This window comes from Danio rerio, chromosome 3 (genome assembly GCF_052040795.2).
Source record: "Danio rerio strain M-AB ecotype USA chromosome 3, GRCz13ab, whole genome shotgun sequence".
Lineage (NCBI taxonomy): Eukaryota > Metazoa > Chordata > Actinopteri > Cypriniformes > Danionidae > Danio > Danio rerio.
The window spans coordinates 16,571,168-16,582,799 of NC_141023.1; the positions used below are offsets into that span (position 1 = coordinate 16,571,168).

The 11,632-nt window shown below is 34.3% G+C and overlaps 1 protein-coding gene and 1 long non-coding RNA gene across 12 annotated transcripts in view; one reads left to right on the forward strand and one right to left on the reverse strand.

Annotated features, from left to right (window-relative positions):
* Positions 1 to 11,632, forward strand: part of stat5a (signal transducer and activator of transcription 5a) — a 199,059-nt gene that overhangs the window by 61,332 nt on the left and 126,095 nt on the right. For 2 of the 11 annotated variants that reach the window (XM_087242303.1, XM_087242298.1), the window contains one exon: positions 8,557 to 8,593. The gene's annotated coding sequence lies outside the window, so the exon portion shown is untranslated. 11 annotated transcript variants of the gene reach the window in all.
* On the reverse strand, positions 4,005 to 10,789 carry LOC147845573 (uncharacterized). The gene is made up of 2 exons (XR_015480579.1): positions 7,050 to 10,789; positions 4,005 to 6,370 (listed from the first exon to the last, which is right to left on the reverse strand). It is a non-coding gene; the product is annotated as an uncharacterized LOC147845573 (long non-coding RNA).

The window sequence follows — 11,632 nt, forward strand, 5'->3', positions numbered from 1 at the left end:
TCAGGGAAATCAATAACTAAAAGGGAACCCAGTTAGACCCGCTGCTACAATACATCCACCGTAATTTCTGTCTTATATAATTGATTATAAAAGGCTTAGTTAATGTGTGCTTGTGTGAGGTTTAAACCGGTGTCAGGATTATGAGTAACTCATATTAACTCGACAATATTAGCCATTAGTTTTGCATGACACACAAATGTGCTTTAGATGTGCATCCTAGTGGCTTATACTTGTATTCATTCCTACACTTAAAACAATTCTTTAAACAAAATACATTTCATCATGGTCGAAATGGAGCAGGATGAAGTGCAAGCCTATTATTTTCCCCACGCCATTACTACAAACATCATTCGTCTATCACTTTACTTCAACTTATTTCTTTTTTTACTCATCTCTTCTTTTTACATGAGACATATTTGTGACTACATTTAATCAAAAATCATATTGTATTTATGTTTATTTTATTTATTTATTGCCCCAATTTTTTTGGCTTTTTAAAGTTAAGAAAATATTATAAATATAAATAAAATAATAATATAAATAAATGATAACTATATTTGTTTATTGGCATTATTATAGTTATCTAAAAGTAAAGCCATGAAGCTTAAAAAATGCCTGTTACATAAAACTGTTAAAAAGTCACATGCTCTCTATGCAAAAAAATAATTAAAAATAAATGAAAGCATTTGTTGTTATGACCAATAGCCATTTTCTGAAGAAATGGGGATAATCGTTCTGAATAACAATATTGTTTTGTTGTATATTATGTTATTTTATGGTTTCATATTAATCATCATCACGAAATGTTTTCATCAATTTTGATCAGACAGACAGATAGATAGACACTACAGATGGATGGATGGATGGATGGATGGATGGATGGATGGATGGATGGATGGATGGATGGGTCCATGGATGGATAGATAGAAATACACTACAGATAGACAGACAGACAGACTGACAGACAGGCAAATGGATAGACGGATAGATGGATATATAGATGGATAGCTAAAAAGATAAACAAATAATAGATAGACAGAAACACAGATAGATTGACATACAGACAGACATGCTATTTAAGTTTGACATTGATTCATTCCTTATTTTTTATTTAGCTTATCTTAGAACAACGACAAAATAATCAGAAATAGAAAATCCGCATTCAGAATCTCATTGAAACCATGAACAGCAGTGGATACTTTGAGATTTTGCACTATCATTCTATGGAAAGTGTTGTGTTTCTTTCATTCATCTCTTTCGAGGAAAAAAGGGGCCATGAAACCTAACCTTATGTTCCTGTCGTGCGGCCTCTGTGTTGATTTACTGTAAATCATTCAGTGTTTCATCACTATAAGAGAGAGTCTAGTGCAGTGGAAAAGCGCACGCACCATCAAACGAAGAGTAACCTCTGTTTGCTCATGTCTGCTAGTGTCTGCTTAAAACTTCTCCGTGCTGCTTAACATCCGTTAAGATCCCGGCGTTCCTTCTAAAAGGGCCTTTTTGATTCCCAGTCAGCAGTGTCATGTGAATATAGGAATCTACCCGGTTGCGCAAGTTGTTTTGAAAATGCCTGCTCTCAACGACATGCTCCCTCAGGACAGATTTTTTTTGTTGGTTTCTGTGAGGAACACACTTACAGATTACAGATTCTGTCTTTTGAGATTAACCATAGTTTAAGGAATGCTTATGTAGTTTATTTTCTTGTGTAAAAAAAGAAAGATGGTGTGGTCAGCTCTTTCAACAGTGTAGAAAAAAAAAGGTATCATGCCATAATTGACCACTTTGTTTTTCTGAAGAATATCTGAAGGGTTTTCTGCCAATGTAAAAACCAAAGTCCCTGGAAAGGCAAGTCAGCTCAGCTTAGTAACACCCGCAGGCAGCTATTTTTATGGAGGTAATGTTAGCACACAAGTTTAGCTTCAGTCAGCTTGAATGGGGAAAGTCAGTCCTGAACAGTCTATTAAGATTATTTGTCTTGTGTTATAGATCACTTATAAATCAATTTAGATTATCTAACTAAAGTTTGTGATTTGTTATTTTTATTTTTTGAAGAAAGACAAACATTTGTGATTTAGCCATTTAAATTTTAACCAACACAGGTCCATTAATAGTATATTTGCTGTGGTTTGCTGGTACACTGTAAAAATATCCATAAATTAGCTGTTTTTCCGCATACAACTTTCAACCTTGAAAAATTAAAAAAATATGATTGTTATTAACATTTTTAATACTAGTGGTATAATTATATACCACATTGGTTTTTTAGTCACGGATTGGACCACTTTGCAGATAAGCTAAAAAAGGGGAGGAGACAAATGTAATTTGCTTTCCTTTAATTTCAAAAACAGCACTACAAGAAACTTTTGGTTGTAACAAAAAGAACTTAAAACTTGTAATATTATTGAAAATAAAAAGAAAAAATAATCAGCTGAATAAAAACAAATAGTATTATTAAATATTGCGTACTGTGAAGAATTCACTGTTACTACTACTGTTGCTGAAAACACTAAATGTACATTAAATCGTAAAATCCATATTTATTTTTAGCCAAATTTTTAATAAATAATTCAGTTATTCACTCATAAACCTTTGTGTTTCATTGCTAGATGTGTCATTTCTAAAGAATTATTCTGTGGCATATTTGGTTAAATAATGTTATAGCTGCCTAAAACTTTCATTTTTGAGCATCAAGTTAAATGTATATGATGATGATTTTAATCTTTACCATAAACATCAGTGGTTTTGTCTAAACTATACACTATTATCCCAGTACTTCTGTGTTATTTGAGTACTGGTAACTTCATAACTAACTCAAAAGACTAAAAACTGCATCTCTTTCCTGATTTTTGTGTTTTTCGATTCAAAAGACTAATAAACATACGAAAATCACTATCATTTATAATTTATGTTGCGTGGGTGTTGAGATCTTGACCTTTTAATGACTAATGGTACAGCTTACACCGAATGCATTGATGCAGGCTAAACATGTAGTGACATAAAACACCTTTAATAACCTAAGAAACACATCACATCCCAAATAACCTACCACAACTTCTTCCGTTGTCATTACATTTTACAGGAAAGAGTAAATGCTTTCATACATGTAATTTGAATGACGCAGGGAGTAATCTACAAGAAAAAATTAATTAATTAATCAATGGGTCACGTGTGTTTAGAACCATGGGTTGTGATTCATACGAGTCACGGATCAACTATGATCTATTACACCCCTAGTTTAAAGTGATATATTGTATGGGTTGGTGTTTTATATTATGGCACAAAAACCTTGCAATAAGCTGCCAGTATGTATTCTGTTATTTTACAGACTTTAAATATTTCTCTCTATATTATTTATTTTACAATATTTTATTTCTAATAAAAATTTACTAAAATGTGAATAAAAGTCACTTTGTTAAACTGTAGAGTTGAATTTTCAACATTAAATGTTTACATGCAGAGATCACAAACATGAATATATGGAAAACACTTATGAATTACAAATGTTGGAAACTGTTAATCAACAGATATTTTTTTAAGTGTAAAATGAACGTTAGAGGGCAGCATGACATTATTTGCAAATTATAACACACATACACACACACAAAAAAAATCAGTAAGCAACTTAAAAATGTGTGTGATTTGTATAAGTTTGCCTCACTTGTTAATAGTTGTATATATATACAACTTTTCTAGTGTGGTCAGTTTGCTCAGTAGCTCACCCTGTACGGTGTGATACTTGTGAGACAGAGCACTCAGGTACAAGTCTGGAGAAGCAGGGTTCCACAAAAGAGATAAGAGTAATATAAAATCAAGGTAAAAATGTAGTTTCGGTGCACTTTTCTATTAAGATTGCTCTTAAAAGACTATGGGTTGGGTTTAGGGTAGGGTTTAGTTCAGGGGTTCTCTGATCTGACTTAAAGTAACACATTTCAGATTTGCAAAAATATAAACAGCACCCTCTAGTGGCTGTGTCACCTGAAACATTTAAAGAAACTAACCCAGAGTTGTTGTTTTTGTTTTTTTTTGTGTTTCAATGACTGTTGGTTTTAATTTTTTACTCACAGAATTATGTTGAGTTCCTACTATTTTTGGAAATAAATAAAAAAGCTATTAAAAATTACGATGCCAAAAGAGGTTTGCTAAGAAGCAAAATCTAATGAATTATTTTTGACTCATTTTGTATTGTAACTATTAGCATATGATGCTTCAAATGTTACAGAAGTCCGCATATTTTACTAATAGACCTACAAGTTCTTTTATAAAAAAATGTATATTAATGCTGCCAACTTTCTAAAGTCATATTTACACCCCTGCAAAATGGCCCCAAATCTCAAATCTCTTCAGAACACAGGATCACTCAGTATATCATACTTGTACAAGGAGTTTCAATTATTTGTTAAAATTTTTTGATGATTTAAATTTCTGGAAAAATAGGTAAAAACTGCTCTAAATAGTCATTGTTTTATTGTATTTTATATTATTGTATAATATGGTTTCATAGTAATCACCGTGATGAAATGTTTCCGTCAAATTCAATTGTGTGCATATATAAACCTGCACTGTAAAAAATCCTGGTTGTCTTAAATTTTTAAGCTTAATCAAATTAACCTTATGAGTCAATTGAACTTATATTGTGTTAAACTGACTTAAAACCGTTTGCATAACTTATTACATTGAGTTAGAACTTGGTTAACTTAGTATAATAAGTTACAATGAACTAAAAACATATGCTGTCATGACGAATTGATCTTATAATTTTTTACAGTGTACATATATTGTACCTCGTTTGCCTTTTTCCTTATTATTGGGGGGCATTTTATGTATTTCAGAGATATTTAGGTTTGTGTATATTGTAATTGCACATTGTTTATTAGAGTATTAAAATTTTGCCACCATTAATGTTTAACTTATGTTCAATATTTTGTCACTATTTATGTTTTATGCCTAATTTTGTCTAGCATTCATGTTGAATTTGCATGGAAATCTCTAAAACCAAAAATCGCCCTCATCAGAAGATACTAACAACCTTTCTAATTTTTGCTCAAGTAAGAGTGGTAAAGGAAAAAAAAAAAAGATCTGTCAGGAAGTTATTGGGAAACGCAGGCTTATTTGCATAGTGACTCTTGCCCAAAGGAAATTAGGCAACTGTTGTTCTTGTTTGGCCTAAAGCTGTACTGTTACCCAGTCCCTGTCTGACACTCCTTTCTGATTACACAGCAGCTGAAATGTTATGAAAAGTGCGCCATCTGTATTGGCCTGCCCTATTCTGGGTGTTTATTTTTTACAGGCTATACTTTGACCAAGTCAAACGTGGTTACGCTAATGATGTAACTCGGGTCAAGGTCTAAAAAATTTAGCTTTAAACTATTTTTGATGAGGTTTCTGGAGGAAACTCAAACTCCAGCGCAATAGCAGGTACAAAGAGCGTCTAATGCTTAAAGTACAAATGAAATCAAAACTAGCCATATTGATTTTGTTAGCTCACATTGCTAGTTTTGTGGTGAGCAATTCATCTGTGCATGCCATTAAGGAAAAAACGAATTGTCTAAAAAAAAAAATCTAAAATAAAAATCTGAAAATGCATTTTCTGTTTTTTTTTTTTTCAGTTAAATCGTCAGATTGCATAATTTTGAGGTAGTGGGCGTGGCTAACATACTTAACCACGCCCATATAACTGTCAGTTTTGACAACAAAGGTGTTTACAAACTGGTACAAATAAAGATTTTGGTTCAAATAGCTAATATTACCCTTCATGACAACTGTGAGCGGGGTGAATTTTTTAACTCATCTGTTTCCTTTATATTAGTTATATTAAGTCTGCATAATTAAGGGCGTGGCCACTTGAGTGACAGCAAGGTCTCGCTGGTCGCCGTCACTTCACCTTAGCTGATTCCGGCTGATAAGCCGCTGAGCTCAGCATATACATTGCATTTTTGTTGTGTTTTATGTGGCTTTGCACAGTCAACTGCTTTTTGGAATTATTTCCTACAATTATCAGATGATGTGGCATGCTGTGTGCACTTAATTGTGCTCACAAACCATCCACGTGGCCTCCATTTCTCAGGTGAGTGAAATTATATACGTATATACCATCTCTATAAATGTATTTGTTTTATTTAGGATAAATATTTTTCTTTAGAGCTGTAATGCTCTCCAGAATCCGACAGATAGATTAGCTGTAGGCTCTAGAACAGTCGTCTGAAGTGTAGTCATACAGTTTTATGCCTGGATTTCATAAATAGCCTTGCATTTACTAACACAGACTATATTTGAAGTATTTGGAAGTAATTCTCTTTTTTTTTCTGTAGAAAAGCGTCATAAGAACGATGTTTAGTGGCTCAATGTATTACAACTGTGTTTTTAAAAGGCACTTTCAAGAGTTTACACTTAGATACTGTTTGACAACTTGTTAGCAAGTTAGCAGGTTTGGCATGCTGTCACGGGAGAGAACCCTGAGCTCGGAGATAGTTGAGCCCAGGGCTCCTGCCAGGTCTATTGACCTTATTCTCAAATGCGGAAGTGCGCCTGTTTTCGCGATTGTCTTAGAACTTCCGTTTCAGTCGCCTATGGGAGAAATGACAAGGAATAATAAACGGCAAAAAACGGTAAACTTGCTCTACAAACAAATGTTTGCATGACTATACAGACCAATTAGAATAATACAACAAGGAAATATCAGTTTGCAACATCAAACAGCGAAACGAGCAGTTTTTAATGTCTAAAAATGAATGGAAGTGAATGAGACCGGAAGTCTCGTGCCAAAAAGATTCAAATGGCAGCACCCGCTCATCTGCGGAGAATAAGGTTAATAGAGCATGTGAGGGGAGTACGAGATCAGGTGTTCTCGAAAGCTCCCCTCGGCAAAAGAGGAAAGGAGGAGAAGGGGTGGATGGGGGGTTTATTCGTGAAACGAATTTAAGGGAATAGTTCTTATCTAGGTTACTTATGGTGAGTTTGGATCAATCTGATTGGCTAGGTAATGAGTGTAGATGAGTGGCCAGCTGCAGTCAATCATATCACGTGCTCCTCACGAAATTAGTTTGTGAAACTTCATTTATTGATATAGCAGGTAATGAAGTAGTATGCGTTTCTCTTAAAGAAAATGCTCATGCTCCGCCTCTTTGCCCTTGTTTTGTTATACCTCCGTCGGTGCGATGACGCATAAACAAAATGCCTACGATTCGCCACGCCTACCTGTAGCTAGTACAAGTAAACATGTGGGTGACGTCACGGATGCTACGTCCATATCTTTTACAGTGTATGGTTTTTACGTGGTCTTAAGTTTTGTTCAAGCGTTGTCCAACGTGTTGAACTCCGAAAAAGCATAAATATATTTACTTTCCTTCTAACATTAACAACAGCGTGCTCAATCCAAGAGATTCTGTTGCATGGTTGAGCTCTATTGATTTATTAAATTACAACTTTTTATTAACAACTGTTTATTAAGTTATTGGTTTGATACTAATTAGAACTTGAAGTGGAGATGAGGTCTTAAAATATTTTGAGAAGGTCTTTAAAAAGTCTTAAAAAGGTATTGACATTACCTTTAGGATTCCTGCAAATACCCTGTAATAACTCTCCCTAAACCTATTTCCCGATCTTTCTGAATATAATGCCTACTTTAATATATCCAATCAGCTCGCAGCAGAACAAAAAAGCCACGTCCCCTATTTTCTCGTTCAATAGTCTCTTTCTATAGAAACTGCATCACAATACACAATAGAAAATGGTTGCAGCTTCTGGTTCATGTGGACTTTAAAGTCACATTATTCGGGATGTTGGGGAAGCAAATCTTAACAGTCAGATCTGGTGAACGCATGAAAGTTTTATCATATATGTGGTCATAATTTCCAAGTTTACTCTTCTTTGCACACTAATAGACGCCGAATATTTTAGCAGTCATGTCTGTGGATTACCAAAATCACATCCCACAAACAGTCAAGATGACTCAGTTGATGTCATTGATGTGTGGTTGTAAAGTGCTAGCATTCCTGCGTCACAAATCAACACGGTGACCTTCTCCATATCATCTGAGGAATTTATGAGAATTCACACACAGCCCCAAGGAGAAGTGGGAAGGGGTTTTTAATGGGTGATTTTTGTGTCCGTTAAGGTTTTCACCATTCACTTAAAGAAATAGCTGACCCAGTAATGAAAATTCTGTCATCGTTTACTCAACCTTTACTTATTTCAAACGTTCACTGTAAAAAGTGTAATGACAATATGACAAGACAAAAAAATATTTTTATGTTGCTTTAACTTAATTTAATTAAGTTAATCCAGTTTTAACAACATTTTTTAAGTTATGCAAAGTTTAACCTAATATTTTAGTTTGTTTGAGTTTAGATGACTAATAATGTAAATTTGATTCAACTAAAAAACGTAAGAAAGCATTTTTTTTTACATTGAGCTTCTTCTGTTAAACACAAAAGATATTTTGAAGAAAGCCAAAGATCTGTAACCTTTGAAATCTGTAGTATTTGTTTGCCCTATAATTGAAGTCAATGGTTACAGGTTTCTAACATTCTTCAAAATGTCTTCTTTTATGTTTAACAGAAGAAAGAACCACATGAAGGTTTGAAACCACCTGAAGGTGAGTAAACAGTTTTATTTTTGGGTATAAACTATTTCTTTAATATTTTCAGGAAATTGTGTGCATAAAAAAATGTATTTGTAACCAAAGGAAAATTTGTCAGTCATTGTTGGACAGTGTTAGATAATATAATGCCAAGGTTAACAGTGGAAGATGGTCTGTTTCATCACAGCTTCTGGCACAAATGTAGCCTATAAAAAAACACTGGAACTTATATCAGAGAAAGACAACCGCATTGCACAATAACTGGCCACATTCAAAGTTTTACACAACGTTCTAAACAATGGTTCCTCACAGACTGGATTTATTGTTGGTATTTTTTAACATGTTTATTATGTCATATCAATATGGGCACTTCTCACAGAAACCACACATCTCCTCAGCACATATTCTCATCTTCTCAAGGAAAGCTGTATTCTTAAAGGCACAGTATGTCATTTTTGCCACTAGAGGGTGCATATTCACAACAAACAAAGGTGTAGTTTAAGAATGCAGTGTGGAATCATGGCAGTTATGGTCTTCTTTAAATCTTCATTTAAAAACTCCTGCAGAAATCATGTTGATGGATGAGCTACAGTATTTAACACTTATTGTTATGGTAGTGTGAAACAGAGCAAGACTGAAAGCCATCGGAGCTAAATGAGATGCTGATGCGATTGCTGGTGAAAGATAAGCGTGATGCAGTAAGAAAGCTAATCTGATTTTAAGCAAATCATTTGAATTAATGATCAGTTTGTAAAACAGCTTGCTATGTTTCTAAATGAATCAGCAGTTTTGAATGAATCACTTGAATTTATTTACTTAAACCAGCCAAGATGAAACACGGAAACACACTCTGTAAAATATTCATTCATTCATTCATTCATTCATTCATTCATTCATTCATTTATTCGTTTTTCTTCTGGCTTAGTGTTTGATTTTTTTTGAGGTTAGAGCGTAAGGAACCTCCAACTATTCCAGTATATGTTTTAAGCAGCAGATGCCCTTCCACAACATACAGTAGTACCCAATTATTGTTGCTATATACAACAGTTTTGTCTGGTTTTCAAATCTAATTGGCTGATAGCCGTGCGATATTATGCAATATCAGCACTCGTACAGCCTCCTCACTCTTGTGTTCTACTCCGCCCACACAGAGTGACAGCAGATCAATAAACTCACTACAGTTTGACAAATATTGCTGCTGTTGGACAACATAATGCACTTTTGAGGCTTTTTTTAAGGCAAGAATGTAGTTGTTTAGATTGCAGCTATGCAATTTTATTTATAAGATTTATAATTTTGTAGATACAGCGCATCAGCATCCATCAGCCTGTTATACTGAGCAGAGCAAAGACGGTTGACGTTTTTCATCCACATGATAGCAATAGAGGCTGCATAATAAGCCCTCAGAGGAGGAGAACTCAGCGTATTTTCTAACTACAGCTGATCACATCATTATAAAACTGTAAGTGACTTTGAGTCGATCTCTCTTTTGTATGTTGTAGTGCTGTATTTACACCACAGTAATTGTAGTTTATTGAGTGTGAGATGGGACTCGCATATCAGGAATGTATGTATTTTGTGTTGGCCACTCTTTGTATAACCCTGAGTTACTTATTGGTTGGCCATCTGTTTGTTTCTAATGAGTCTCATGTTTTCATTACTGCAGACTAGTTCAGTAAACAGACAGAAAGAAGAAATGTCTGCATGTGTTTAACGTTTTTCATATCGCAAACACAATAGTAATCTGGTAGTGATTGCGTTGCTTTGGCTTTTTCAGGGTTATTATTCATCACCTTAAAATTTTTAAGGTTCTATCTGACATTTTTTTTTTCTTATTTTCTTTTTTGTTTTATTAAATGACAATTTATTTACACTGTGGGATGTTTTTTATAAGTTGTTTACATTTTAAGACTTTTTATAAAAAAAAAAACAAATGTTACACATATACTGTTTACTATGGAATGCAAAAACTTTGAAGCTCTGTATCTCAAAGTCATTCAGAATGCAGATAGAACCTTAGAATTCCAAGGTGGCGAATTGTGAAATCCCAATTGCAACAGAGCAATACTGGAAAATCTCGGTAGACTGATGGCATTTCATGCCGTTCAGCATTATAATTTCAAAATGTGAGCAAAATCACCTGTTTTGTCATCACTTTAGACATTACGCTAGAGCAGTGGTTCTCAAACTGTGGTACGCGGGCTTCCTCCTAGTGGTACGCGGAGGAATCGCCAAATAATGAAATGACACTTTTAATCCTTTGATGCGTACTATAACATCTATGTGATCATCATTGGCTGTTTTGTGAAGCTTACGATCACAACGCTGTGCTTAGAATATTTATTTTAGTGCATTGTGTCATAAGCTGCTGAAAATCAGTTTCCGAAGTTTAAGAATTGATTCTGAAGCGTGATTTGACTGACATGAAAACTGGCCAATCACAGTCGACCTTGTCAAGTTTTGCGTGAAACGTAAGGGCGGGAAAAATGTTTTCTGAGTTGCAGAGACAGAAAAAAACAACTTAAAAGCAAATGTTTTGTTGGAATGATGCTTCTCGGATGTTTTCACTATAGAGATGTCTAGCAGAGTAATGAAACTGCGGACATATTTGAACCTTTCAAAGCTTGAAAATATTGTCTAAAAAATGGGTAAAAAGTGTCTCTATGGCCTTAAAGATTATGTGGTAGTTTTGCCAGTGCTATTGAAAAAGATTAATTGAAAAAGATTAATTGTCGACATTACTTCCTTTGTTAGTGCAAATTCCTATACATGTAGCTTTGGGATTTAAGCAATTAAACCATTAAATTAGGTTTCTCGAGATCTTTCTGAGCTCAAACTCCCCTCTCACCTTGCTAACCGGAGGGAGCCCCGGGCTCGAGGATCTTATGAGCTCAGGGCTTTCTCCCGGGACAGCATGCCAAACAAGCTTTATAATCAGTCATCCACTAAGTGTGAACTTTTGAAAGATTCTTTTTAGCTGAAGTCATGGTCTTTGGTATTTCATAAGATGCAAGTCAATGGATACAGCCATTTTAAGAATAAAAAACAAAAACC